The sequence below is a fragment of the Schistocerca gregaria genome, chromosome 2, assembly GCF_023897955.1.
Source record: "Schistocerca gregaria isolate iqSchGreg1 chromosome 2, iqSchGreg1.2, whole genome shotgun sequence".
Classification (NCBI taxonomy): domain Eukaryota; kingdom Metazoa; phylum Arthropoda; class Insecta; order Orthoptera; family Acrididae; genus Schistocerca; species Schistocerca gregaria.
Genome location: NC_064921.1, coordinates 413,992,889 through 414,019,387, shown reverse-complemented (window position 1 = coordinate 414,019,387; position 26,499 = coordinate 413,992,889). Strand labels below are relative to the sequence as shown.

At 44.1% G+C, this 26,499-nt stretch overlaps 1 protein-coding gene across 1 annotated transcript in view; it reads left to right on the top strand.

Moving 5' to 3' along the window:
- Positions 1-26,499, top strand: part of LOC126323429 (uncharacterized transmembrane protein DDB_G0289901-like) — a 437,992-nt gene that overhangs the window by 202,904 nt on the left and 208,589 nt on the right. The window contains exon 3 of the mRNA XM_049994681.1: positions 20,234-20,350. The gene's annotated coding sequence lies outside the window, so the exon portion shown is untranslated. The remainder of the gene's footprint in view (positions 1-20,233; positions 20,351-26,499) is intronic.

The following is a 26,499-nucleotide window of genomic DNA, read 5'->3' as shown; positions in this document are numbered from 1 at the left end:
ACTTTCGTCGGAGGATGAGGACGAAGAAAGTCACGCGCAAGCACCTGCGGCGCATGAGCAAGCAGACGCGCGGTCGGATGAGTAGAAGAAAGGACAGAAACGGATTTGGCCCGAGCGCTGTTTTCTAAAAAGTCATATGGAACTCCTTTTTTGTCCTCTGATATGTACTACTGCGTGTAAAAATTAATATTAGCTTCTGTCTCTTGTTTATTTTCAGTAGCACACCTGATGATGGCCATGTGAAAGCCCAAAACCAATTGCGGTTTAAGCACTGAAAAATAAAAAGCACCTTACAGATGAAGCGGTATTTTCAACCTCCCCTATAATCTCCTGATGCTGATGTTCCTCCAGCAGGATTTGCTTCTAATCCTAAAAATTAAAATTATGTAACTATGCGATACAAACTTTTCGGCTACCAGAACAGAGAATATGATTTTTTCTCCAAAACTAACACGAAAATAATAGCAACATTTTTGCACTACATTCATTCACAAAAGAGAGTCCTCACAAGTAGGAGGGGGTACTCACTAGCGGCGCATTTGTGAATTACGCCACGGTCTGTCGCATCCAGTGGTTCAATTCTATCTGAGTTACCGCAAGTTATTTTCTGGAGTCGCTACGTACTCGTACTTCTAGTAACTTACTGCCGTTGAAGAACCTAAACTGAGTCCTCTATTCTCCAGTGCTCTGTTCTCCACTGAGCCAAAGCACAGGCCGGCCAGAGAGGCCGAGCGGTTCTAGGCGCTACAGTCTGGAAACGCGCGACCGCAACGGTCGTAGGTTCGAATCCTGCCTCGGGCATGGATGTGTGTGATGTCCTTAGGTTAGTTAGGTTTAAGTAGTTCTAAGTTCTAGGGGACCGATGAACTCAGATGTTAAGTCCCATAGTGCTCAGAGCCATCTGAACCATTTTGAACCACAGGCTGACTACTAACAGTTGCCTTCAGAGCTGAGCGGAGATTGCATCACAACCAAAATTCATACCCTGAGTCGGTCATAGCCTCTGTCAAAGAATACATGCACACAGCAATAGCATAGCTTTGCCAGCATCTACACCTGGCCCTCTCTTCCAGAAGACGCTGCCTCTCAGGAGTAAACTCACATCCGTAGACTGATAGTAAAATTCTCCTGACGGCACGGAATATTCCGCGGTAGTTAGCTCCATGTAACAGGGGCTGGAAGATGAATTACTGCCCTACTGAAGAACTTCTTAAGGTAATTAGCATGTCTGACTTCCCAAGCGACGTACCCAGGACCATGAGCACACGGCTGAGTCATGATGTTTCGTCTGTTCACTCTGTTTATAGCATGGTGTATAAGAGGTATGAATTTGTTTTTCCCAGCTAATAACTTAAGCTTGAAGGTATAGATAACAACTGGAACAGAATCAACAGAAAGTTACAGCACATCACCATCTAACTTCTTATCCCCGACTGATTTCTGGAAATTTAAATTCCCCTCAACACCAGAATTGGAACCGCTTCCTCCGCAATCCAGTAGTAGCAAACTGCCATGATGTAATTAACGAACACAACCAGAATGGATTGTAGAACAGCCCAGCTAGAGCAAGTTGAAATGGGAATGGCCCTCTGAAGCCGACAGAGAGGGGCGACACCACTGAGCATGCGTTGTGGTACGAGCCGAGGGAGCGGTTTGCATATCTGGGCCGTATCTGGCGGCACGAGACGCTAATGGTTCGCGGCGTCGATTACTCACGCGGTTGCGGCGAGGTTTCGCGTACCTCCTAACGAGCGCAGATAGCGCAGGAATCCTCATAACATGTCATGTTACATGCGTAATACAGCTCGAGTGACAGATGAAGTACTCGCAAGCGGCTGTACGTTTATCGGCCAAGGATGAATAAAAAAGTAAAAGGAACTTACACGTCTCCATAGGAGCGCAGTTTTACATCTAGTAACTACACTAAATACCATACATCTTTTTTTAAAGTGCTCAAAACAAGTCTTTCATGTTTTTTGATGTTACGTTCTTATTGCTTTGACGAAGTGCAAACGTAATATAACCGAGGTATAGGCACGTTCAATATTGATTAACACACGAAATCATACACCTGTGTACATCTTGATAACAAGTGAGGATAAAATCAGAAGTTGTAATTTCTAGAGTTATACGCCCATCTTTGAAGATTTTTAGTCACCTGAGAATGTACGACTAAGGAAGTCTTTGCATTCCGCGCCCTGGTCAAAAACGGAAGCATTTGTGTCTTTGGTTACTAGATACATAAATTACAACTTAAAAGTTCCGTGAAATTACCACAAAACAAAAAAAACAGAAAAAAACAATTGTAAGGCCTTCATTATTCTTGGAAGTAATCTCCATCAGTTGCAGTTCACTATTGGGAACTGCTGAAAACTACTACCAAATCAATCGAAGTATCGATATCATACGCCCTTGAAAGTCAAATAGAATGTGATGTACACACTAAGCTGGTGATCCAGCTCGATATCTATATCGAATTAGTAACACCAAAGATCACACACTGAGGATGAATTCCAAGTGGATTTCTAATTCAGCGTTCCTCAAATGTCGTCTCAAGAATCAGTGGTGTGTCGTGAATTCGGGAATACATGTCAGGCATGACACGAGTTTTTTAATTTTTCTTAATCTTCCGCAGATAAAATATCTAGAACACAAACAATGTATCGCCAAATCGTTTCTTGGAATAGCTCAATTCGCAACAAATGGCACTCCATTATACGTGATTGTAAGCATAATAACAAAAAATTCAGGGGTGTCGCGAATGTTTGAAACGTACCTTGGTATGCCCCAACTGAAAAAAAAAGGTGGAGAAAGTGGTTCTAGATCACACATGTCAATATAGTTTCCAGTTGCGTTCACTTCTGGTCATTGGTCAATATGTGGGACACTAACAAGAAACGTCTTTGTGAAGACGTTAATACTGTCACTGATAGTTGTCAATTCCTCTGACTTACGAGCAAAGACCTGTCATTCTTGTTCAATGTTCTCTGTTGCTCTACATTTTGACGGTTGAACCGAACATGGTCTATCACCACCTGTTCCGTTTCGGTCCTAAAAGCATTTCAACAGTCTCAAACACATTTCGTGGCTATGGATTTTGTTCTGTACATTTTCAGCAACATCACAGTTTTTCGTCACGGCTTTCTGTGACATGTAACGATTCTAGATGTTTAGTACGCTGCTGCATTGCGATACGAGTTTGGTATTTATTATGTTTCACTGGCTGCAGCAGACTTGTGTACTGGAGCTTAATATGTTTTACTCTATCTAGCACTTGTTGTCACCTTTCTGCACGTACACGAACATGCATAATTTTAACAGACATTCAAATTATATATCGGTCAATTTATGTTCTTTAGACGCAACATGGCTTAATCTACGAATATAACCGGAAGAAAGCTCTTTTAATGTTTAATATACGCTTCATTAAACAATAAAATTTAAAGAAAGGTACATATGTGTACTTATCGTAATATTAATTGCGTAGCATTTAAATAACAGACTGTACGTAATGGTTGCTGAGTCTGACGTTCAGTAGTTTATAAAGAATAATACACTCCTGGAAATTGAAATAAGAACACCGTGAATTCATTGCCCCAGGAAGGGGAAACTTTATTGACACATTCCTGGGGTCAGATACATCACATGATCACACTGACAGAACCACAGGCACATAGACACAGGCAACAGAGCATGCACAATGTCGGCACTAGTACAGTGTATATCCACCTTACGCAGCAATGCAGGCTGCTATTCTCCCATGGAGACGATCGTAGAGATGTTGGATGTAGTCCTGTGGAACGGCTTTCCATGCCATTTCCACCTGGCGCCTCAGTTGGACCAGCGTTCGTGCTGGACGTGCAGACCGCGTGAGACGACGCTTCATCCAGTCCCAAACATGCTCAATGGGGGACAGATCCGGAGATCTTGCTGGCCAGGGTAGTTGACTTACACCTTCTAGAGCACGTTGGGTGGCACGGGATACATGCGGACGTGCATTGTCCTGTTGGAACAGCAAGTTCCCTTGCCGGTCTAGGAATGGTAGAACGATGGGTTCGATGACGGTTTGGATGTACCGTGCACTATTCAGTGTCCCCTCGACGATCACCAGAGGTGTACGGCCAGTGTAGGAGATCGCTCCCCACACCATGATGCCGGGTGTTGGCCCTGTGTGCCTCGGTCGTATGCAGTCCTGATTGTGGCGCTCACCTGCACGGCGCCAAACACGCATACGACCATCATTGGCACCAAGGCAGAAGCGACTCTCATCGCTGAAGACGACACGTCTCCATTCGTCCCTCCATTCACGCGTGTCGCCACACCACTGGAGGCGGGCTGCACGATGTTGGGGCGTGAGCGGAAGACGGCCTAACGGTGTGCGGGACCGTAGCCCAGCTTTATGGAGACTGTTGCGAATGGTCCTCGCCGATACCCCAGGAGCAACAGTGTCCCTAATTTGCTGGGAAGTGGCGGTGCGCTCCCCTACGGCACTGCGTAGGATCCTACGGTCTTGGCGTGCATCCGTGCGTCGCTGCGCTGCGGTCCGCTCCCAGGTCGAAGGGCACGTGCACCTTCCGACGACCACTGGCGACAACATCGATGTACTGTGGAGACCTCACGCCCCACGTGTTGAGCAATCCGGCGGTACGTCCACCCGGCCTCCCGCATGCCCACTATACGCCCTCGCTCAAAGTCCGTCAACTGCACATACGGTACACGTCCACGCTGTCGCGGCATGCTACTAGTGTTAAAGACTGCGATGGAGCTCCGTATGCCACGGCAAACTGGCTGACACTGACGGCGGCGGTGCACAAATGCTGCGCAGCTAGCGCCATTCGACGGCCAACACCGCGGTTCCTGGTGTGTCCGCTGTGCCGTGCGTGTGATCATTGCTTGTACAGCCCTCTCGCAGTGCCCGGAACAAGTATGGTGGGTCTGACACACCGGTGTCAATGTGTTCTTTTTTCCATTTCCAGGAGTGTATTATTTATCATTCTTTACACGGGAATACTTCTTGCATGACTTTTTCAACTTTCTTTCACCTGCCATATCATTTCTTTCATCAGTTTCAGTGTTCAGTCTTACTACTTGTGATAAAAGTGAGCCCAACGAAGCGGTTAAAGATTGTCATGGAGAACGTGCGGTACTCTACCCCCAATAGTGCACGCAGGACCCATATTTCACCTTCGTATAACTTCTTTACCTTCCGTGGAAGCAAAAAATACATTTTTATTCCGTTCATAGATAAGCTTACAGTAGTACAACAGCAAACTGGCCAATCATTAAAGCACTGGACATATATAAGGGAGGATCAGAGTTGAAATTTACCGCCAGTCACCCTGATATAGATTTTTTGTGGTTAGTGTAAATTACTTGAAGTAAATGCCAGATTTTTTTCTCTTGATAGGACATCCACAACGGTTGTATACATTATTCATGATTGATAAGATCCGCATACAGTTGTATTAAATTTTGTTTTCCAATAAAAGAAAAAGAGCACAGCCAGTTCCCAGGGTAAGTCTGATTCTCAGGTGCATGACCACTAACGATCACTAATTTACTACGCAAGTTAAAATAGCGTAGTATGTCCCACGTCCTTGCTAGGTATCATCTGACACGTGTTTATGGGCCACTTGTTTTTCAACATTCTTCTATAGTATCATGTCCCATTCAATTACATTGTCTTCTTTTCCGGTTTCCCCAAAGTCCATGATTCATTGCCTCACAGTACTGTCCTTTACAGGCACATTTTCAGAAAGTTCTTGCGCGAATTAAGGCCTGTGTTTCACTTAGTAGACTTCTTATGGCCAGGAATGTCGTTTCTGCCTGTGCTAATCTGCTTTCTATGTGCTCCTTCCTTCGTCTATCTTGCTTTCATGAGAGCTGAATTACTTCACTTTTTTTTATTAGTGTTGTTGTTGTTGTCTTCAGTCCTGAGACTGGTTTGATGCAGCTCTCCATGCTACTCTATCCTGTGCAAGCTGCTTCATCTCCCAGTACCTACTGCAACCTACATCCTTCTGAATCTGCTTAGTGTACTCATCTCTCGGTCTCCCTCTACGATTTTTACCCTCCACGCTGCCCTCCAATGCTAAATTTGTGATCCCTTGATGCCTCAAAACATGTCCTACCAACCGATCCCTTCTTCTAGTCAAGTTGTGCCACAAACTTCTCTTCTCCCCAATCCTATTCAATACCTCCTCATTAGTTACGTGATCTACCCATCTAATCTTCAGCATTCTTCTGTAGCACCACATTTCGAAAGCTTCTATTCTCTTCTTGTCCAAACTAGTTATCGTCCATGTTTCACTTCCATACATGGCTACACTCCAAACAAATACTTTCAGAAACGACTTCCTGATACATAAATCTATATTCGATGTTAACAAATTTCTCTTCTTCAGAAACGCTTTCCTTGCCATTGCCAGTCTACATTTTATATCCTCTCTACTTCGACCATCATCAGTTATTTTACTTCCTAAATAGCAAAACTCCTTTACTACTTTAAGTGTCTCATTTCCTAATCTAATTCCCTCAGCATCACCCGATTTAATTTTTATTAGTCACCAGTTTTAATGTTAAGTTTATCGCTAATCTCATTTCAACTATTCCTCATTTCTCTCGTTTTTTTAAGGTTTACTCTCAGTTATTAGGCAGAGCTGATTTCTTTGTTCATTTCATTCAAAAGGCTCTGTAATTCCTCTTCACCTTCAGACGACATCAATTTAGTAGGGGAACATTAACACTGATGTACTTTCACCCTGAATTTTAACCTCTCTTCAATCTATTTATTTTTATTTTCAGTTTTTCGGCAGTTGAACAATAGGGGCGAAAGCGCGCGTCCCTGCCGTACACCCTTTTTAATCTAAGAACTTCGTTCTTGGTTTTCCATTCTTATTTTTCCCTGTTAGTTCTTGTACATATTGTACCAGTATATCATATGTCTTGCCCTACGGCACGCCCGTATTTTCCACAGAGTTTCGTACGTCTTGCACCATTTTACATCGTCGAATGCTTTTTTTAGGTCTATAAATCCAATGAAGTTGTCTTCTTTTCTTAAGTCTTGTTTCCATAAACAAGCCCAAAGTCGGATCTGTATCTCTCTCTGACCTATTTACGTTTCACCCGACAGATCCTCAATTTTCTTTTCCATTATTCCCCACCGGACACGCTATATCTGGGTAGTTTGGATCTATATGTCTTACCCAACCTCAGACATATTATGTTTTCTCCAAGGTGATAAAATTTTTATGAAAATACTTCTTGAGAACGTCATGGAGCTCCACTGCTTACTGCTTACGCAACGGTTTATAGCCGTGCTCATTAACATTCTTGTAATTTTCTGCTGGTCATCTTCAAGAACGCTCATAATTGGGAAGTCAGAGTGATCGTTTACGCGAAAGGCCAACCTCATTCTCACGCTGCCCTTGCTGCATAAAAAGCGGACGCGGTCTCGCCGCGTAAGCTGATCGGTCGCTGAACTCGCCAGCCCCTCCCCACCAATGTTTACCTGACAACACGGTACAGCCAGGGACGCGAAACCCGAGCAGATCGCCACTGGAGGCAAACGCTGTATAACGGTGCTGGCGGAAGGCGGCGCCCGAGGAACAGCCGACGACGGGCCGCGCATGTTCGGCGCATGCGCAATAGCTTTGCTGGTGAGGGGTCGGGGAGGGGGGGGGGGGGGGGCACGATTGGGCTCGAGGGATCTATAGACACGCCTAGTGATTAGTAATCCCGTTGGGCTCTGAGTGAAGCACACTTGTTAGTAACTAGATTTGCAACTCAAAATAGAATTTACTTACGACAAATTGCGCGGAGTTACAGGTTCATCAGTCCGTAGACAGGGAATCTGTTACGACTACAGTGATTTCATGAGACCGAAGCACTATTTTTTAGGTGTACGATGGCCTAAAGGAAACGACTATTTCTTTGCATAATGCATCATTCCGACATTCGGCGGAAGCGAAACAGCGAAACCACAGTAAACCAGATGAAGACGGTCGGACGTATCTTTCTAGCCAGTTATTCCCCAATGCGAATCCAATAGCCCACTCATCGAAGACCAAAAATTCACGTAGTCCCCAATTTTTGTACGCTGGGAGGAGAGAATGTCCTGAACAACATATTAAAAATCCTCACCGGTAGGATATGAGCGTGCCGCTAGCGTCTTGTGTGTGATTTGCTTTATGCATATATTATTCGGGAATTCCTCTACACTGCTAGAGGAGAAATTGATCCTTAGTCATCCTGTACGGCGACTGTAGTGGTTTTTTTTTTTCGGGAAATGTAACGAGTGCTGCTGGCTTTTGAGTTGACCGACATAACCTCCCCAAAATTTTTGTCCAAAATAACTTTACTGAGCTCGTATTCATATAGTGGAGTTCGAAGTGTGCACCTATTTTCAGTTGTTAACTGAGCTATTACGTAATAAAGCTCGAGAGTTGGAGCTGTCAACTGTCTGCCACACTGAAGAGCTTTTTCCAAGTGTAACATTCTGACAAAATGTATTCGATAATGTCAGTTTCATTGTCTCCATAATCAATGTCTGCAATACTTTTCGTAGCATGAGCGGTATCAAATGCATCACTCCGGCCTCAGCTCTTCCAACATCTGAAGACCCCCACAGCCTTAAATTGTCTCCCTCTGAAACAGAAGTAGACCGCATATGTGTTATGGAGCTTCAGATATTTCAACACAAATCAAGCAAGGCATTACAGCAGATTACTGTTCTACATTTAAATGTGACCCTAATCCTATTCCATCAGAAATATTGGTACCCAGCTTGCAATATGGACTGTGAAAGTGTAGTAAATGTCTTCAGTGCAGACCACTCTACAAGTGCTAGCAATACCTGAATGGAAGAGATTTATCCAGTCTACCAGTGACACAAGTAATGGTGAGAGAAGAGCAGTAAATTTCTGGTCATTCATTAATTCACCGCCAAGTGACTGCAAAACGGTAGTAGTAAGACCGTTCTGGTAAAACGGAGGGAGACTGTATAGAACACATGTAGTATTAAAACCACCATCTTAATTTTCTCCACTTCTTATTAATCCACTCTCGAAATTTTTTGGACTGATGGGAGTACACACAGTGCGGCACATAGATGTTCCCCTAATCCCGAAAATATTGTTGTCTAGAGTATAAAAATGTTAACAGTTAATTTTCCAACGAAAAACAGAGCAGTGCGTTTGTGGGTCTCGTGAGAGTGCGGACTGAGTAAAATGTGTTACATATCAAGAGATGCTAGACTGAAAGCATCTTAAGGGTATTATTGTCTGTTCCTCATCAGTCTGCGACCCTTAACAGGTTGGATTATTAGAAGAGATTGACAAGATACAACGAAGAGAGGCGCGATTTGTCACGGGATCGTTTAGTGGGTATGAGAGCGTTACTGAGATGATCAGTAAACGCCAGTAGTAGATGCTGCAAAAGAGGTGTTGTGTACTATGGTGAGGTTTACTATTGAAATTCCAAGAGGGTATGTTCCTGGAAGAGTCGACGACTAACTACTGTCTCTCTCACGCGTCTCGCGAATCGACCACAACGACAATACTGGAGAAATTAGAGCTAATACGGAGGCTTACGGACACTCATTCTTCCCACGCAACATTCGTGAATGGAACAGAAGTACCCTCCACGACACACCGTCAGGTACCTTGCGGAATACAGATGTAGGTATAAATGTGAATATGCATGTGATACGTGGCTAAACTATCCCTGCCTTCACCTCGTTTTTGCCGGCCGCGGTGGTCTCGCGGTTCTAGGCGCTCAGTCCGGAACCGCGCGACTGCTACGGTCGCAGCTTCGAATCCTGCCTCGAGCATGGATGTGTGTGATGTCCTTAGGTTAGTTAGGTTTAAGTAGTTCTAAGTTCTAGGGGACTGATGACCACAGATGTTAATTCCCATAGTGCTCAGAGCCATTTGAACCATCACCTCGTGTTTGTAGTGTCTCCACGCTGTTTATGTACACCTGTGTGCAAAAATTAACGATGAAAGTAACTTTAAATTTCCTTTACAGAATTTTTTTGTCATCAGACTACCAGTTTCGGTGTATAATGATCATCTTCAGATCTGTTTTACAACAGATGGTCATTACACCGAAGCCGGTAGCCTGATGACAATAAAACTTGTGACCATAGACGTAAAGTAAACGAAATTTATTCTATATTTGGGTCACTGTTTTATTCGCGACCATGTCTCAGCTTGCGAAAGTACTTTACCATGATACGGCACTGCCAAGTAACATAGCCCGATGAAACTTGGAGCGTACATAGAAAGTACTGCTACAGTACAGTACATTACGGTACGGTACAGTACGGTACTGCACGAAGGAAACTGAAAGAAATACGCCACAAGACCAACAGAAGTGACACTTCTATTCAAAGACAGTAATGACACTGTACATTAAAACAGAATGGTCATGATTCTTCATACTGTGTAATCTGTGCGGACGGTAATGGATCTCTTCAACGTTCTTCAATGCTGGTCACAAGTTTGGTAAGGGGATAGGGCGTTCCTTCCGTCCACCAGCGCTGTTGACTACTGCTGATCGGTCGTTGGTGCATGTGGGCGTACCTCAATATGTCTCCCCAAAGTATACCAAACGTGCTAGATGGGACCATGTTCAACAATGTTTATGGATGCATTAGGTGTTCCCACCTCTCGCCATATGAGGGTGCGTTCAGCATCGTCGAATATGATTGTTTTGGGGGACTGCGTGTTATGATGCAGGGGAGGCGTAATGTCGCGTAAGCGTACTGACCTCCATATATTTTTCGACACGGTACATTCACCAGCCAACGTTGTTGTGATTGTGTACTCCTTTTCAGGGGTGCATCCTGCCCTGACTTCACTTTTATCGTCGACAACGCGCGTCCACATTAAACAGCGCAGGTGGTGGAGCTCCTGGAAGGGGAGTACGTTCGGGGAATGGACTGGCCTGTCCGTTCCTCCGATTAAAATCCCATTAAACACGCGTATGGTGCGTTGGGTATACGTATTTCAGCACGTCCACACGCACCAACGACCATCCATAATTTGTAAAATACACTAATGGAGGAACAGAATGCCCTCTCACAAGAACTCATCAATCTTGTGACCAGCATACGTGCACGTTTCAGAGTATGCACTGCCGTCCACGGTGATCGTACACTCTATCAGGAACTATGTACCGCCTGTTGTAATGTCCAGGGGACCATCATTAATCGAGGTGACTTAAGCCGTCGGTACACGGACCGAGCTGTCGAACGTTAACGTTGAGCGTGCCGAGGTCAACGTGCTGCTGAACGCTCAGGAGCGACGCGACTTGTGCACACGGTACGTGGGACCCAACGTGGTATACGCGATCGCAACGCACTCCAGCGGCAGTTGAGGGATGTTTCTAGTTCGTAAATCACACTGTTTACTCAACGTTCGCGCGTAAAATTCCCACGTTAGCTCTATTAAAATGCGCATTTCGTACATCGTCCACGAAAAGGAAAGTAACATGTCCAATCAATAAGAACACAGGCTTATAAAAGTTCCGTTACAAACAGTGCGGTACAAATTTGGAATACTTATCCGCATAAGATAAACATTATTTCATCATTCGTCAGTCTTACTTGATCACTGTTCCTACCCAGTAGCAGAATCTTTGCAACATGTGAATTACGAAGTGTAAAAGAAAAAGGAGCAAATACAGGTAGCGCAATCTGTCTTGTAATTTAAGCCAATCGAACAAAACCACCCCTCAAAAGAGGTGAACTTATATTTTCATAACTAAAATATTATAGCATATACTTACCTTAAACTAATAATAGAGCATCAGAACCTAGTATAAACGCCAATGTTAGCGGAAAAAATTGGTAGTGTTTGAATGCGAACCGCCGCCCCAATTAAGAATTCATCAGTGGACAGCGACGCTACTCATTACACTAAATCAACATCACACGCATAGTATTTATTCATATTATTTTAACGCTTGCTAAAAGCGTTAATCGTAGATAATTATGTTGTTAATTGAAATTTAATTATAACAAATTGTACCAAGAACAATGCGTTTTGGGTGGATTTTCAATTGTGTCGCTGCCTTCAAATAGCCTACTCTCATAATACGCAAGTTACAATAATTCTTTTGCCACAAATACGACGTTTCTCATTATTTTATTGGAAAGAATCACATAGTTAACAAGGGGTTTTCCACTGATTCTCAATTTACTGGTGCTCAGAAACGGCATATATACATATAGATTTGAAATGAATACCAATATGGCGCCTCAGAGCTCTGTATTGAAGGGAGACGGCGTGCGTGCGACGTAGGTGGCGTTGTGCCATCTCATTGGTCAAAGCTCAGACGCACGCTCGGAATATCTGCACATGCCAGATACTGCTCTGCACGTTCGGAAAGACTCCGGAACGTGCTATTCCACGCTATGGCGTTAGAAACTCGGCACGCACAACGCTCAACGTCCGGACGCACGGTCCGTGTGCGACGGCTTTAGGCGTAATTATTGTCTTTGAATAAAAGTGTCATTTCTGTTTTCTCGTTGCGTTTTTTTTCTTTTTTCTTTTTCAGTTTCCTTGTATAGTATACTGTAGCAGTTCTTTCTGTGTACGGTCCCTCATCGAGCTATGTTGATTTTCACTGACACATCACGTGACCGAGCGAGATGGCGCAGTGGTTAGTAAACTGGATTCGCATTCGGGAGGACGACGGTTCAAACCCGCATCCGGCCATCCTGATTTAGGTTTTCCGCGATTCGCCTAAATCGCTTCAAGCAGATGCCGAAATGGTTCCTTTGAAAGAGCACGGTGGATTTCCTTCCCCATCCTCCCAAATCCGATGTGACCGATGACTAGCTGTTTGGTCGCCTCCTCCAAACCAACCAACACATCATGCGAAACGTAAGTTCGTCATTAAGATTTTCTCACGAGTATATTTCCTTGGTGTCTGGCGGACTTGTAAAGGCAGTGTCATGAGTTGTGTTGCGGAGGTTAGGGAGGCCGGACAGCCTCTGATGGGAGGCCGTGGTCCCGTGGCTATGGGTGTGGGCGGCCTACCGCACGCGGCGTGTGCCCGCGCTGTCACGTCGGGGACGGGAAGACAAGGAGGCAGGAGCTGGCGCGGCCAGCCGTTCACCTCACACGTGGTCCCGTGGCCGTGGTGTCGCAACGCGACCCACCACAGCAATCAGCTACGCTCCACGTGTTTACATCCGCTGTTCACACTCAGCTTTTCGTCAGAAGGAACAGCGCCCAACTCTTTTTCTGTTCTGACGGAAATACACTACTGGACATTAAAATTGCTACACCATGAATATGACTTGCTACAGACGCGAAATTTAACTGACAGGAAGAAGATGCTGTGATAATCAAATGGTTAGCTTTACAGAGCACTCACACAAGGTTGGCGCCGGTGGTGACACCTACAACGTGCTGACATGAGGAAAGCTTCCAACCGATTTCTCATACACAAGCAGCAGTTGACCGGCGTTGCCTGGTCAAACGTTGTTGTGATGCCTCGTGTAAGAAGGAGTAACGCGTACCATCGTGATAAAGGTCGGATTGTAGCCTATCGCGATTGCGGTTTATCATATCGCGACATTGCTGCTCGCGTTGGTCGAGATCCAATGATGTTAGCAGAATATGGAATCGGCGGGTTCAGGAGGGTAATACGGAACGCCGTGCTGCATCCCAACGGCTTCGTATCACTATCAGTCGAGATGACAGGCATCTTATCCCCATGGCTGTAACGGATCGTGGAGCCACGTTTCGATCCCTGAGTTAACACATCGGGACGTTTGCAAGACAAAAACCATCTGCACGAACAGTTCGACGTCGTTTGCAGCAGCATGAGCTATCAGCTCGGAGACCATGGCTGTAGTTACCCTTGACGCTGCATCACAGACAGGCGCGCCTCCGATGGTGTACTCAACGACGGACCTGGGTGCACGAATGGCAAAACGTCATTTTTTTCGGATGAATCCAGGTTCTGGGTACAGCATCATGATGGTCGCATCTGTGTTTGGCGACATCGCGGTGATAGCACATTGGAAGCGTGTACTCGTCATCGCCATATTGGCGTACCACCCGGCGTGATGGTAAAGGTGTGCCATTGGTTACACGTCTCGGACACCTCTTGTTCCCATTGACGGCACTTTGAACAGTGGACGTTACATTTCAGATGTGTTACGACCCGTGGCTCTATCCTTCATTCGATCCCTGCGAAACCCTACATTTCAGCAGGATAATGTAAGACCGCATGTTGCAGGTCCTGTAAGGGCCTTTCTGTATACAGAAAATGTTCGACTGCTGCCCTGGCCAGCACATTCTCCAGATCTCTCACCAATTGAAAACGTCTGGTCCACGGTGGCCGAGCAACTGGCTCGTCACAATACGCAAGTCACTACTCTTGATGAACTATGGTATCGCGTTGAAGCTGCATGGGCAGCTGTACCTGTACACCCCATCCAAGCTCTTTTTGACTCAATGCCCAGGTTTATCAAGGCCGTTATTACGGCCAGAGGTGGTTGTTCTGGGTACTGATTTCTCAGGATCTATGCACCCAAATTGCGTGAAAATGTAATCACATGTCAGTTCTAGTATTAAATATTTGTCCAACGAATACCCGTTGTCATCTGCATTTCTTCTTGGTGTAGCAATTTTAATGGCCACTAGTGTAGGTGTTACAGAGTGAAGCATCGGTCCAATATTTATCAAGCATTGCGGAGATGTTCATCACGTAACCGGTATTAAATAAATATGCTTTCTTTCTAGTCGGAAGTGATGGACAGCATTATAATCAGTACGAGGCATAACATCCACAGTCACGAAATATGGTCTTTTATTTTTGGCATGGGAGCAACCAGCCTCCAAAGATCGTGTTGAGAGGTTTTTTGGCATGTCTAAAACATATGATGTGTCGTTTATAAGGACTGCTGGCTGTCGGCTGGTCGGAAGCAAACGTCTTCGCATGGGATCCCAGACAAGATCTCTAGCTAATAAAAAAGGGGCTGGGCAAGCCATTTAGTGTTCCGTTCATTTCTGAAGGCGCTTGTGGTGAAACTGTAGTATGGGGTCTTACATTATCCTAATGGAATATACCATTTTGTATCCTCAGAGAGAAGAAATAAAAGCTTGAGGTTTGCCGATGACATTGTAACTCAGACAGCAAAAGACTTGGAAGAGCAGTTGAACTGAATAGACAGTGTCTTGAAAGGAGGATAGAAGATAAATATCAGCAAAAGCAAAACAAGGATAATGGAATGTAGTCGAATTAAATCAGGTGATACTATGTGTATTAGATTAGGAAGCAAAACACTTAAAGTAGTAGATGAGGTTTGCCATTTGGGCAGCAGAATAACTGATGACGGCCGAAGTAGGGGAATATAAAATGTAGATTGACAATGGCATTAGAAACGTTTCTGAAGCAGAGAAATTTGCTACTATCGAATATGGACTTGTTGTTCTTGTTGTTGTGGTCTTCAGTCCTGAGACTGGTTTGATGCAGCTCTCCATGCTACTCTATCCTGTGCAAGCTTCTTCATCTCCCAGTACCTACTGCAGCCTACATCCTTCTGAATCTGCTTAGCGTATTCATCTCTCGGTCTCTCTCTACGATTGTCGCCCTCCACGCTGCCCTCCAATACTAAATACAAACTTAAGCGTTATAAAGTCCTTTTCTAAAGATATTTGGCTGGAGTAGCCACGCAGGAAAGTGAAACATGGACGATTAACAGTTTGTACAAGAATAGAACAGAAGCTTTTGAAATGTGCTGCTAAAGTAGAATGTTGAAGATTAGATAGGTGGATAACGTAATTGATGAGGAGACACCGAAAGAAACTGCGCAGACAAGAAATTTGTGGCACAACTTGAGTAAAAGAAGGTATCGGTTGATAGGACACTTTGTGAGACATCAGGGGATCACTAGTTTAGTACTGGAGGGAAGTGCGCTGGTTAAAAATTTAGAGGGAGACCAAGAGATGAATGCAGTAAGCAAACTCAGAAGGATGTAGGTTGCACTAGTTATTCAGAAATGAAGAGGCTTGTGCAGGATAGAGTAGCATGGAGAGCTGCATCAAACCAGTCTTTGGACTGAAGACCACAATAGCAACATCCTGAGTGTGACGGCAGCGTTTGTGTCACATGTATGTAAGCATCAGCCTCCAGTCAACAATCACCAGATCAGTCCATTTGTCATATCCTCACATCATGATGTCAGCAGTTGCAGAGGGGTGACTCTTGAGAATCGCTGCTTCCTGCGACCTTTCACCACGTCGTCTACGGACACGTTGGCGTAGATCAGGCCGCCAGAGAGAGAACGGAGACTAATCGCTTAGCCTCTCAACGTCCCCGCTGGCTCTACACTACGCAGGTCTCCGTTCTCAGTTATACGACTTGAGTGGGAAACGACACAAGACAACTCGAGGTCTCAGCCTAACTTCCAGTATGTTTCCGTAGGTTAGCGTTGACTGACGGTAACGTTTGCCCGGTTTTCAAACGTTTTCGTTCGAATATTCGTCAGAGTCAGCCGAATAATCCTATGATCTTCTCGTGGCACAGTCCTTCTGCCTGATTCTCTTGTCGCACTGTCTTTCTCAGTCCGTCTCGTCGTCACACGCCCTGCAATCGTTGCACTAAAGCCAACTCTCCGAGCGGCGTGTAAATATGACGCTACTATGTTTCCCATGCCAATGATTCGACCTTCCTCGAAGTCCGAAGCACTGTGATAAGCTACACGTGCACACCTTAAGCCTGCTGTGTTGCAATCTCCGTTTGAGAAGTTCTAGCAACATTAGTCACACTCATTATATTCTCACCCCACTCTCCATCCGCAGGAGAGCGTATGGTCAAGGCGTTCGTACTGCAACAGTTTCATTTTCGTCTCTGCAATCTGGAAATACAATAGGACACAACACTTAAAGTCTTTGTCAGTGAGAAAATTTTATATTACAACAGTCGGCAGTTGCTAACGTAGCTGAACAGGGGGATTACACTATTCAACAGATCTACGCACCGAAAAATCTCTTATACGACCCGTCTTTTCGTCCAAGTTCCCCTGGATCTGCACTTCGTTAGTGAAGCTCTTCGCTGCATGTTGTCGAACGCCAGGCACAGCGCGTCCCCTGACACACCTCGTAAATCAGATAATTAAGTTCTTATCTGAATGAGATTTTTACTTTGCAGCGGAGTGTGCGCTGATATGAAACTTCCTGGCAGATTAAAACTGTGTGCCGGACCGAGACTCGAAATCGGGACCTTGGCCTACCGCGGGCAAGTGCTCTACAACCTGAGCTACCCAAGCACGACTCATGCCCCGTCCTCACAGCTTTAATTCCGCCAGTACCTTGTCTCCTACCTTCCAAACTTCACAGAAGCCTGTTCTAAACTACTTACAACCGTTGCGGAGAACTGACACCTTCTTGTAGCTAACACTCCGTACATTAAGCATTCTTAACCAACGCTGTAGCTGAGTGGTTAGCATCATTGCCTTCGATGCAGAAGGACCCGGCTTCGACCTTCACTACTTGAGGTTTTTCTCTGAGGTAGGGAGGTTTGGGACGGGATCCACTCAGCCCTTGTGAGCCCAAATGAGGAGCTGTTTCAATAAAGAAACAGTGGCAGTATGAAGATTGACCTACTGCCAACAACGGCTGGAGGGATTTGTGACATGATGATCGCATGTCCCGCAATCGTACACCGCTTCTCGTACTGCCTTGTAGTCAGCAATTGACTAGTCGGAGCAACCCTAAAATAAAACGTAATCCATGAGTGGTGTTCACATTTACGTATGAAGCAATCCTAGACTACATTCGCATGTACCTCCTCCTTTCCATCCTCATAGACGTAGATCCCACCTAAAGGAAATTTCAGTACGTTTCCTCTCCCAGATACCGAAATCTAGGAGGGAATTTGTCGTTCGTACTGGAAATAGTACCTCCCGGATACATCTCTAATAACTCCAGCTGGTATGCCCATTCTCAATACTTTTTCTCACTTTTATAAGAGCGCTGGTTTTCGCGAGTCAATTTTAAATATTCTTCTGGGTAGATGATTGAGTCATATATGATCAAACTACCAACTTTTTAGCTACTAGTACAGGCAGTCTTCACACTGACGAAGGCTGCCTGCACTAGCTGCCGGAATGTTGGCGATTTCATCACATGTGAATCGATCACACACACTCATGAATTTTATTAGCACCTTTGCAACTTTCTTAAAAACAGCGCCAGAAAAAACAGTTGAATCCATACCCTACACCCGACCCCAAGCCATAAATGACGACCATATCCTCTGTTCTATTCTCCTCCTCCAGATCAAGATAGCACAGCAGGACTGGCCCACACAACAAAGATTCGTCACAACCTTCAGTAGTTACAATGCTCACCGTAGCTAATCCTCCTTCACCAATGTCATCGAAGTCATCATTTACATCATCATAAAAACTCTCATTGCTATTGCAGCGTTGCCATTGTGTAAACTGAACGATTTCTTGTTGACCGCATTTCACAAATTTAGCGTTATAAATACAAAAACAAGTTCTCAACTATCTATAGATGGTAACGAACAATGGAGAAGAGCAAATGATTTCTGACAACCCTTTACGTAGTGTATTTGTAGTATACTTTAGCCATACGTTTTCGATTCTTCCTTCTCTCCGTAATAAACCTCTTCCTAATTTTTTTAAAGAATACATTCAAAAACAGCAACAGCTATTGACAGTCCACCTCATGTATGGATTCAACTAACAATGAAGAAATGTGCTTTACAGTGATCTTTAGCGACAGCCTTTTGGACACAGCGACACCTACAGGACCACATTACTATGTTGTTTAAACCCTGTAGCTTTGCGACTGTGTACAGTAAAGGTGATGTCCTGGGAGCTCTTCAGAACCTGTTACTCGAGTAGACACGTCTGACCTGTGAAACCAAATACGCATATCGCATTGCAATGTACCGGTACTCACGTCACATTTCGGTACCGTGTGCTCTTCACACATTTCCACCAGCAGATGTCGCCACGTCATTAAGCAGAGACAGCTGACACTCAACAGGCAGCTGAGTAATCTCATCTGTCTCTCTTGCGCTTCTCGCTGTCGCGCATATGACGCCCTTTTGGACACTTAGGCTCCTGTAACTGACATCATCTTTTGCCTGCAGAGTGGTCGGGCTTTGAAGCTAAATGAAAGCACCGTCTTCGAAAAAGGATGTACGGCGGCGTTTACTGATAAGACAGAAACAGAACAGTTCGTGAAGAATTATTACAAAGCGAATAGTGCATTCGGTCCAAGAGCAGCTGATAACACGAATATTTTATTTACATCTACTTCTACACACCTAAGATGTTGAGTCCCATAGTGCTCAGAGCCATTTGAACCATTTTTTTTCTGCACTCCGCATGATGTAGATCCGTTTTTTCTCAGATTTTAGCGCTGTTCGTATATCGGAGAAAGTGGTATGTTTTTTGACATGGTCTGGACCAGGAGCTTTCTGAATTTTATACTTAAGGCTCTCCTCTAAGCACAATGTCTTTCTTGTAATGTCTCCCGTTGCAGTTTGGTGAGCACTTTTCTTTGAAACTTTTCTACCTCTTCAATCGATCCAATTCGGCAAGGCTGCGAGATCGACTAACAGTGGTTAGTAATTGACCAGACGAGCGTTTTGTCAGCGACAGCTTTCATGCCTAAATTTAGTTCTTTAGGATTCTTACAATAAATTTAAGCTTGTAATTAATCTGCTTTACATTCCTATATGCAAGGTAATATAGGAGCTGTGATCGTCCACGGAAATCGCTGAGAACTCGGTTTCATTTTTCCATAACTAATTTCTGCTGTTCAAAAGTGTCAGTCAGTACCTGGACAACGCCTGTCTTATATGGCTTAACGTTCTCAGTATTAAAAGGCTGCAAGCGAGTTGGTCATCCAGATTACAGAAAACGGAATGCATTGCATAAAAGCTACTCTGTGCCTTCTGTTCTCAATAAAACCGTTCTTGAGCGTTTATTTTACTGTTAAACTCCAAGCATTCTGGTGTCCGAATTATGTGACTAATGAGACAGTAGACATTACACCAAATTACAAGCACTTTTCCTTTAATAAGCAGGTCAGCAAACATTCTACAATAAGCAAAAGGAAAAACTATTTAAGTTTAGGTAGATGAATAATATGTTGTTAACTATCATATCTCAGTTTGTTACAGTCGTGTACGAATAATTGCGTGTCTACAGTAGTGTCCGTTTCCTTTGCAGGGACTGCACACTCAATAAGCGGGAAAACAAGCGGACGCGCGCCAGACCACGTGGAAACGCTGTTCAAGTCCCGAAAGTGGTGCGGGGGAAGACAGATTGTGAAATCCAGTGCCCAAGGTGAGTACCGAATGTACGCAACACTGGGTGTCTAGCGGGACAAGACGATTTTGCCTGAATCATTTTAACGATGTGTAACCCAAGAAACTTATTGTCCCACGAATCTTCCGACACGTAGATGGTAAGGATTTCGAACTAAACTCTCAACGGAGGAACATTGAGGATTGTCCTCACAGCGGCAGGACTTGTACCCCTCACTCCAGATAATGTGCAGAGAGTTAACGAATTTGTGACTGCTTACAGATGCATCACAGTGAACGAATTATCACGCTACGAGGGGATAGGGGGAGGAAGTGTTTGCAGAATACTGAAACTGTGGGCGTTAAAAAAGGTTTGTGCCAGGTGGGTTCCCAGGATGACTACCTGCTTTTCTTTCTTTCTTTTACAGGCTAGAGGTTTCGTGACAAATAACAAATGGTTACAACGCTTTTAAATGAACCAGTTTTCTAGTATCTTACTTTAGGAAACATTCTGTGGAAGCCGAGCACTAGTATAGCCGTGTGAAAGTCTATGAATAAAAAACTGTAGCCTAAAACATCAATGAAATATGATGAACTGCTTTATGTTAATTACAGTTACGTGATATAAATCTCCAAGGGGCAAGCAGATTAGGAAAACAAGAACTGAAGGAACACGTTTCCCGCTTGATAATTAGCCCTCTCAACCTGTTACGCTAATTATACTCCCTGAATTTCACCGTTTAACGTCCTGACGATTCATTAGGCTCAGCTATTAATGTATATTTGTTTATATCTGTTGTTTTTATACCAAAGAAGATACTTTTAATTAAGATCTTTGCGAAAACTGCTTCATTAAAGAATTATATCATTAAATAAATAACGCTAGAGCATGATGTATTAATTCACATCAATATACATCTGATGAGCGTGTGACACAGCGTGTTGCTCATATGGTTCTGCATTCTATTAAGTAAACAATAAAGCATAACTTTATGCTCTATATATCGCGAAATTACTTTTGAGAACTTAAAAATGAAAAGTACTTGGTAATTAAGCAATCTCTGCTATTAAATTAACTTCCTAACTACACTATCTCTTACTCTGAACACCAACACAGTTAAACACGAAAACTCGTGTAACTACACTCTAAGACAAAAAAGGACCCACCACGAATGAATTATTCGAATGGGGCGGGAATCGATAGATATGATGTACGAGGGTCACTCCAAAAGAAATGCACACTATTTTTGTAAAAATACGGTTTTCATTCTGCATGCGTGAAAGTTTTACAGTGTGTAGATACATCGTTCCCTCTTATTTTGAAACTTAGTTCAACCTGTTCCTGTGAGTGGCGCCGTCACAGCATGTCTTCAAGGTGGCTGCTACAGTTGACTTTCTTCAAAAGCCACGTGCTGTCATTGAATTCCTGTGTTGTGAAAACGAGACACTGGGAAACATCCACAAGGGGTTGATAAAGGTGTATGGAGATGCTGCTTTCGATCGCAGTACAGTTAGTCGGTGGGCAAGCAGGTTACGTGATGAAAGCGGGCACGGTAACATTGAGGATTGTCCTCGCAGCGGCAGGACTCGTACCCCACACTCCAGATAATGTGCAGAGAGTTAACGAATTTGTGACTGCTTACAGACGCATCACAGTGAACGAATTCTCACGCTACGAGGGGGTAGGGGGAGGAAGTGTTTGCAGAATAGTGAAAGTGTGGGCGTTAAAAAAGATTTGTGCCAGGTGGGTTCCCAGGATGGCTCACAAAGAAACAAGAAAAACGGTATGGAGAGAACTTTTGGAACAGTACGAGAACGGTGGAGATAAATTTCTTGGAATAATTATGACAGGTGATGAAACATGGCTCCATCATTTTTCATCAGAGACGAGGAGGCAATCAATGGAGAGGCATCGTGCAAATTCACCCAAGAAAAAAAATTCAAACCACGCCTTCTGCTGGAAACGTTATGGCTACGGTGTTCTTCGATTCCGAAGGACTCTTGCCTGTGGACATCATGCCAAGTGGAACCACCATAAATTCTGATGCATATGTGACGACACTGAAGAAACTTCAAGCTCGACTGAGTCGTGTTCGACCACATCGGCAAAAGCAGGATGTTTAGCTGTTGCATCACAATGTACTGCCACATGTCAGTCAAAAAACTATGGAAGCCATCACAAAACTCGGATGGACAACACTTACAGTCCTGACCTGGCTCCATGTGACTATCATCTTTTTGGGAAACTGAAAGACTCTGTTCGTGGAACAAGAATTCAAGATGATGACTCCCTTGTGCACGCTGCCAAACAGTGGCTCCAACAGGTTGGTACAGAATTTTACCGTGCGGGAATACAGGGTCTGGTTAAAAGATGGCGTAAGGCAGTTGAGAGGGATGGAAAATATGTGGAGAAATGAAAATATTGTTCCTACAGGATGTATCTACGCACTGTAAAACTTTCAAACATGTAGAATAAAAGACGGATTAAAAAAAAATGTGTGCATTTCTTTTGGAGTGACCGTCGTACATGTACGACAAACAAATGATTACGATTTCAGAGAAATTGGATGATTTATTCAAGAGGCAGAGCACTATATATTGAGAAGTCAACAACGCGTAGGTCCACATTTGGCCCTCACACAAGCAGTTATTCGGCTTGCCACTGATTGATAGAGTTATTGGGTATCCTCCTGAGGGATATAGTACCAAATTATCTCCAGTTGGCGCATTAGATCGTCAAAACCCCGAGTTGGTTAGAGGGCCCTGTCCAAAATGCCCCATTACTCAACTGGGGAAAGATCCGGTGACCTTGTTGGCCAAGAAATGGTTTGGCAAGCACGAAGACAATCAGTAGAAACTCTTGCCGTGAGCAGGAGGGCATTATTTTGCTGAAATGTAAGCCCAGGGAGGTTTGCCATGAAGGGCAGTAAAAGAATATCGTCAACGTACCGCTGTGCTGCGAGGGTGCCGCTGATGACAACCATAGGGGTCGTGCTATGAAATCAAATGGCACCCCGGACAATCACTGGTGGCTGTCTGACCGTAAGGCGACCAAAAGCCAGGTTGGACCCACCCATGTTTCCAGAAACGTCTTCGCTGTTCGTCAGGGCTCAGTTCGAAGCGGGACGAATCACTGAATCCAGTTCTATTCCAGTCAATGAGATTCCAGGTGGAAGACGGGTCTGGAGACGCCCCAGACAGTGGTGAGGTACCAACCTGACTGTCGCCCGCCCTACGGTCCGACAATCAGGAGTGACGGTCTCGAGTACCATTTGATTTCATAGCAGGACCTTTTTGGTTGTCAGCCGCAACATCCTTACAGGTCTTTTTTGTTTTGTTTTAGCGTGTATTTGAAAGGTTATCAGCTAGATGTCACGCACATTTCACTCCTAAAATTAAACTCACTTTCTCGTATGGAGAAACAGGGCTCAATCTGAGTAAGTAAACTGTTCTCCATGCAGTGTGTTTTAATGGCAGGAAAGCACATATGCTTCTACACTTCATGCTAGCAACATAATGCACCATAATGGCATAGAAAATAGACAGGAACTGAAGCGCTCGAAACTTTTTTATTATTATTTAAATGATGGCTCACATTCGTCAGTAACCCTCAGTTTGTTGATTTTCAAGCGCAAAGTCTCGTGAAGAAAGCTGTTGCTGATGGATTCGAAGCGAGACAGCCGCGCCAGATTATTGTGTAGAGAAGAGCAGTTGATCATTCCGAGACGCACGCAAGTCTCACTCGGCCGTACTTGGCTACGGTCGTTACCCAGCGTACAGGTGTGTCGAAAGAAAAAGGATAAAAAAGAAAAAGAAAAACGAAGACCTTGCCGAAGAAAATGTTCTCCAGAAGAGACGCCCGTTACAGAAAACAGTGGCTGTTGAGTTAGGCTCGAGCTTCCAATTCCATAAAAAGACATTAATTGTGAAAGTTAGTTTCGCGCCTCGAGGCCATTGACAAGTGAGCAACATTTAGTTATCCTGAGGATACTTGTAAGTTTTATATGGTCAGGATTACTAATTGGTGACCATCTGAGAACGGCCTAGGTGCCGAAACTGGCTGTGATCATACCTGAAATTTTATAAGAATGGAGCTGTCATTTTGTGTATAATAATATTTCCCTTCATACACCACGAAAAACAGTTGTCGGTCAACAAATAGTATGCTGCAGTTTATAGTGTTTGTGTCCGATGTTTTGTTGACATTCACTGACTCGGCCTACTGTCATAAGAATAGTAAATACCAGGCGCGTAACAGCTATCACAGGAACGTACAACCAGTCATTAATACAGAAACAGTAATATATGATACAATAATACGTAAGTAACCCCTGCCTTGCACCTTACAATCACATGCAGAGTATAAATTTAGATGCAGGACATAACAGGGCGCAGTCCCCTCAATGGTTCGCACATTTTACGGTTTCTTGCGAAACGTTTTACATCAAACATTTGTCAGTATTGTGCTACTACAGTTCTCATGTAGAGAGCCGTCGAAAGCCATTAAAGTGCAGGAGAAGTGTAAAGGAATGAAAGAAGTCGCATAACCCGCTGCTTTCTTTAATCAGAGAGAGACTCATACCAGTATCTGCTTTCACTCATGATCGGTCTTCCAAAAAGGACTCGTTTTATTAGTCGATACAGTAGATAACCATGTTTCATTCCCTTGTGATGCTGCTGTCGTGTTGTAGAACCTCGTACCCATTACTTTTTTCTGTCGTTTTCTAGCCATGAGGCAGTATTTGCTACGAGAATTTATGAGGTCCCGTGCCAACTCAGGATGACGTTTTACACCATTAGCGCGTAGTGTCTGCCCAGCGTTCTTTTGGTTAACCTTTGGGCTTCTTTCCTTAGACATCCCTTGCGCGCCCTATGTTCACCGTTGTATCATCTTCAGCAAGCAGCACATGCCCAAAATCTGAAAGACGATTTTTCTCGCATTTATTTAATCCTAGATCGGCGCTGACCTGATGTCTTCATTTGACACACGATTGAATCTAATGACATCAGGTGTCCTATGAAATTTTGTTTCCATGACATTTAGTTTATGATGGTAAACGTATGGTATCAATAGTGAGACAGGATGAACGATGATGTGCAAGACTTTCCACTAGACGTGCAGCCTCAGAATGACAATCTTTAGCACCTACTGGCTGTCGAATGAAAGGCTATCTCCAGTCACAAACATAAGTTACGCAGCTGTTTGAGATGACACGTTGCCTACCACTAATGGAAATATTTTTGCAGTAAATTCTCAGACCTCCTGATAGCCATTTATTTCGACGGAATTCAAGAGTCCGTTTACGGTACAAAAACGTCTTGCCTGAATATGGAGTAGAGAAGCTTCATACAACTACCTTTCAAGCAGGTGTAGTGCTAGGCTTTTAGTTGCACGAAAACCAAATTTAAAGACAGAAAATGACAATAGCCATTCCACTCTGTGCTGGATACGTCAGCTGTACAACATTAAGCAAGTCTCATGACATGGCGTGTGTAATGACGGCAAAGAGCGGACTCTTCATTCAGCAAAATAGCTGTTAAACAACTGTAATCAGGGTGAGAGGGTGAAATGAATTACATCAGACAACCCTGTGTAGGAGGTGCAATCGGAAAATAAACAAAGAAACAAGATAGTTTGCTTCCAACTATTTACTATCCTACTGGAGGCTTCACATCGAAGCGGATTTTGGAATACTAGGAATCCGCCAATATTATTTTCTTTTGCTTTTGTTGTGAATAAATTGAAAATCCGAATCATTCTGTGGAAGTGCATACAATTTCTTGTGGGTCCTCAGCTGATTAGATATAGCCCTCTCCTGTGTCATTCTCCCATTTATAAATTTACTGATCTCATGTGCCTTGTGATAAACATTCAGATGGTCCTTTAATACGATCAGGAATTGGGCTGTAGCTTCTCCTGCTAGCAGAAAGATGTAACCACGAGCTGATGGGTGTGGGTTCGACTCTGAATGGCTTGTTGGCAAGAGACACTAAAAGCGTTGTTCTGCCTGGTGAAGTGCCATTAGTCTTATCCCTGGTTTTAGCTGCAGATGGAGTAACAGCCAGGAAACAATCTGTTACATCTATCGAATTTTGACGCAATATGTGTGTGTGTGTTCGTAGGAAGGGAGCAGTATCTTTTGAAAAATAAACTTTTCCATTTTCTATGCATGCTTTGATGAAAGCGAA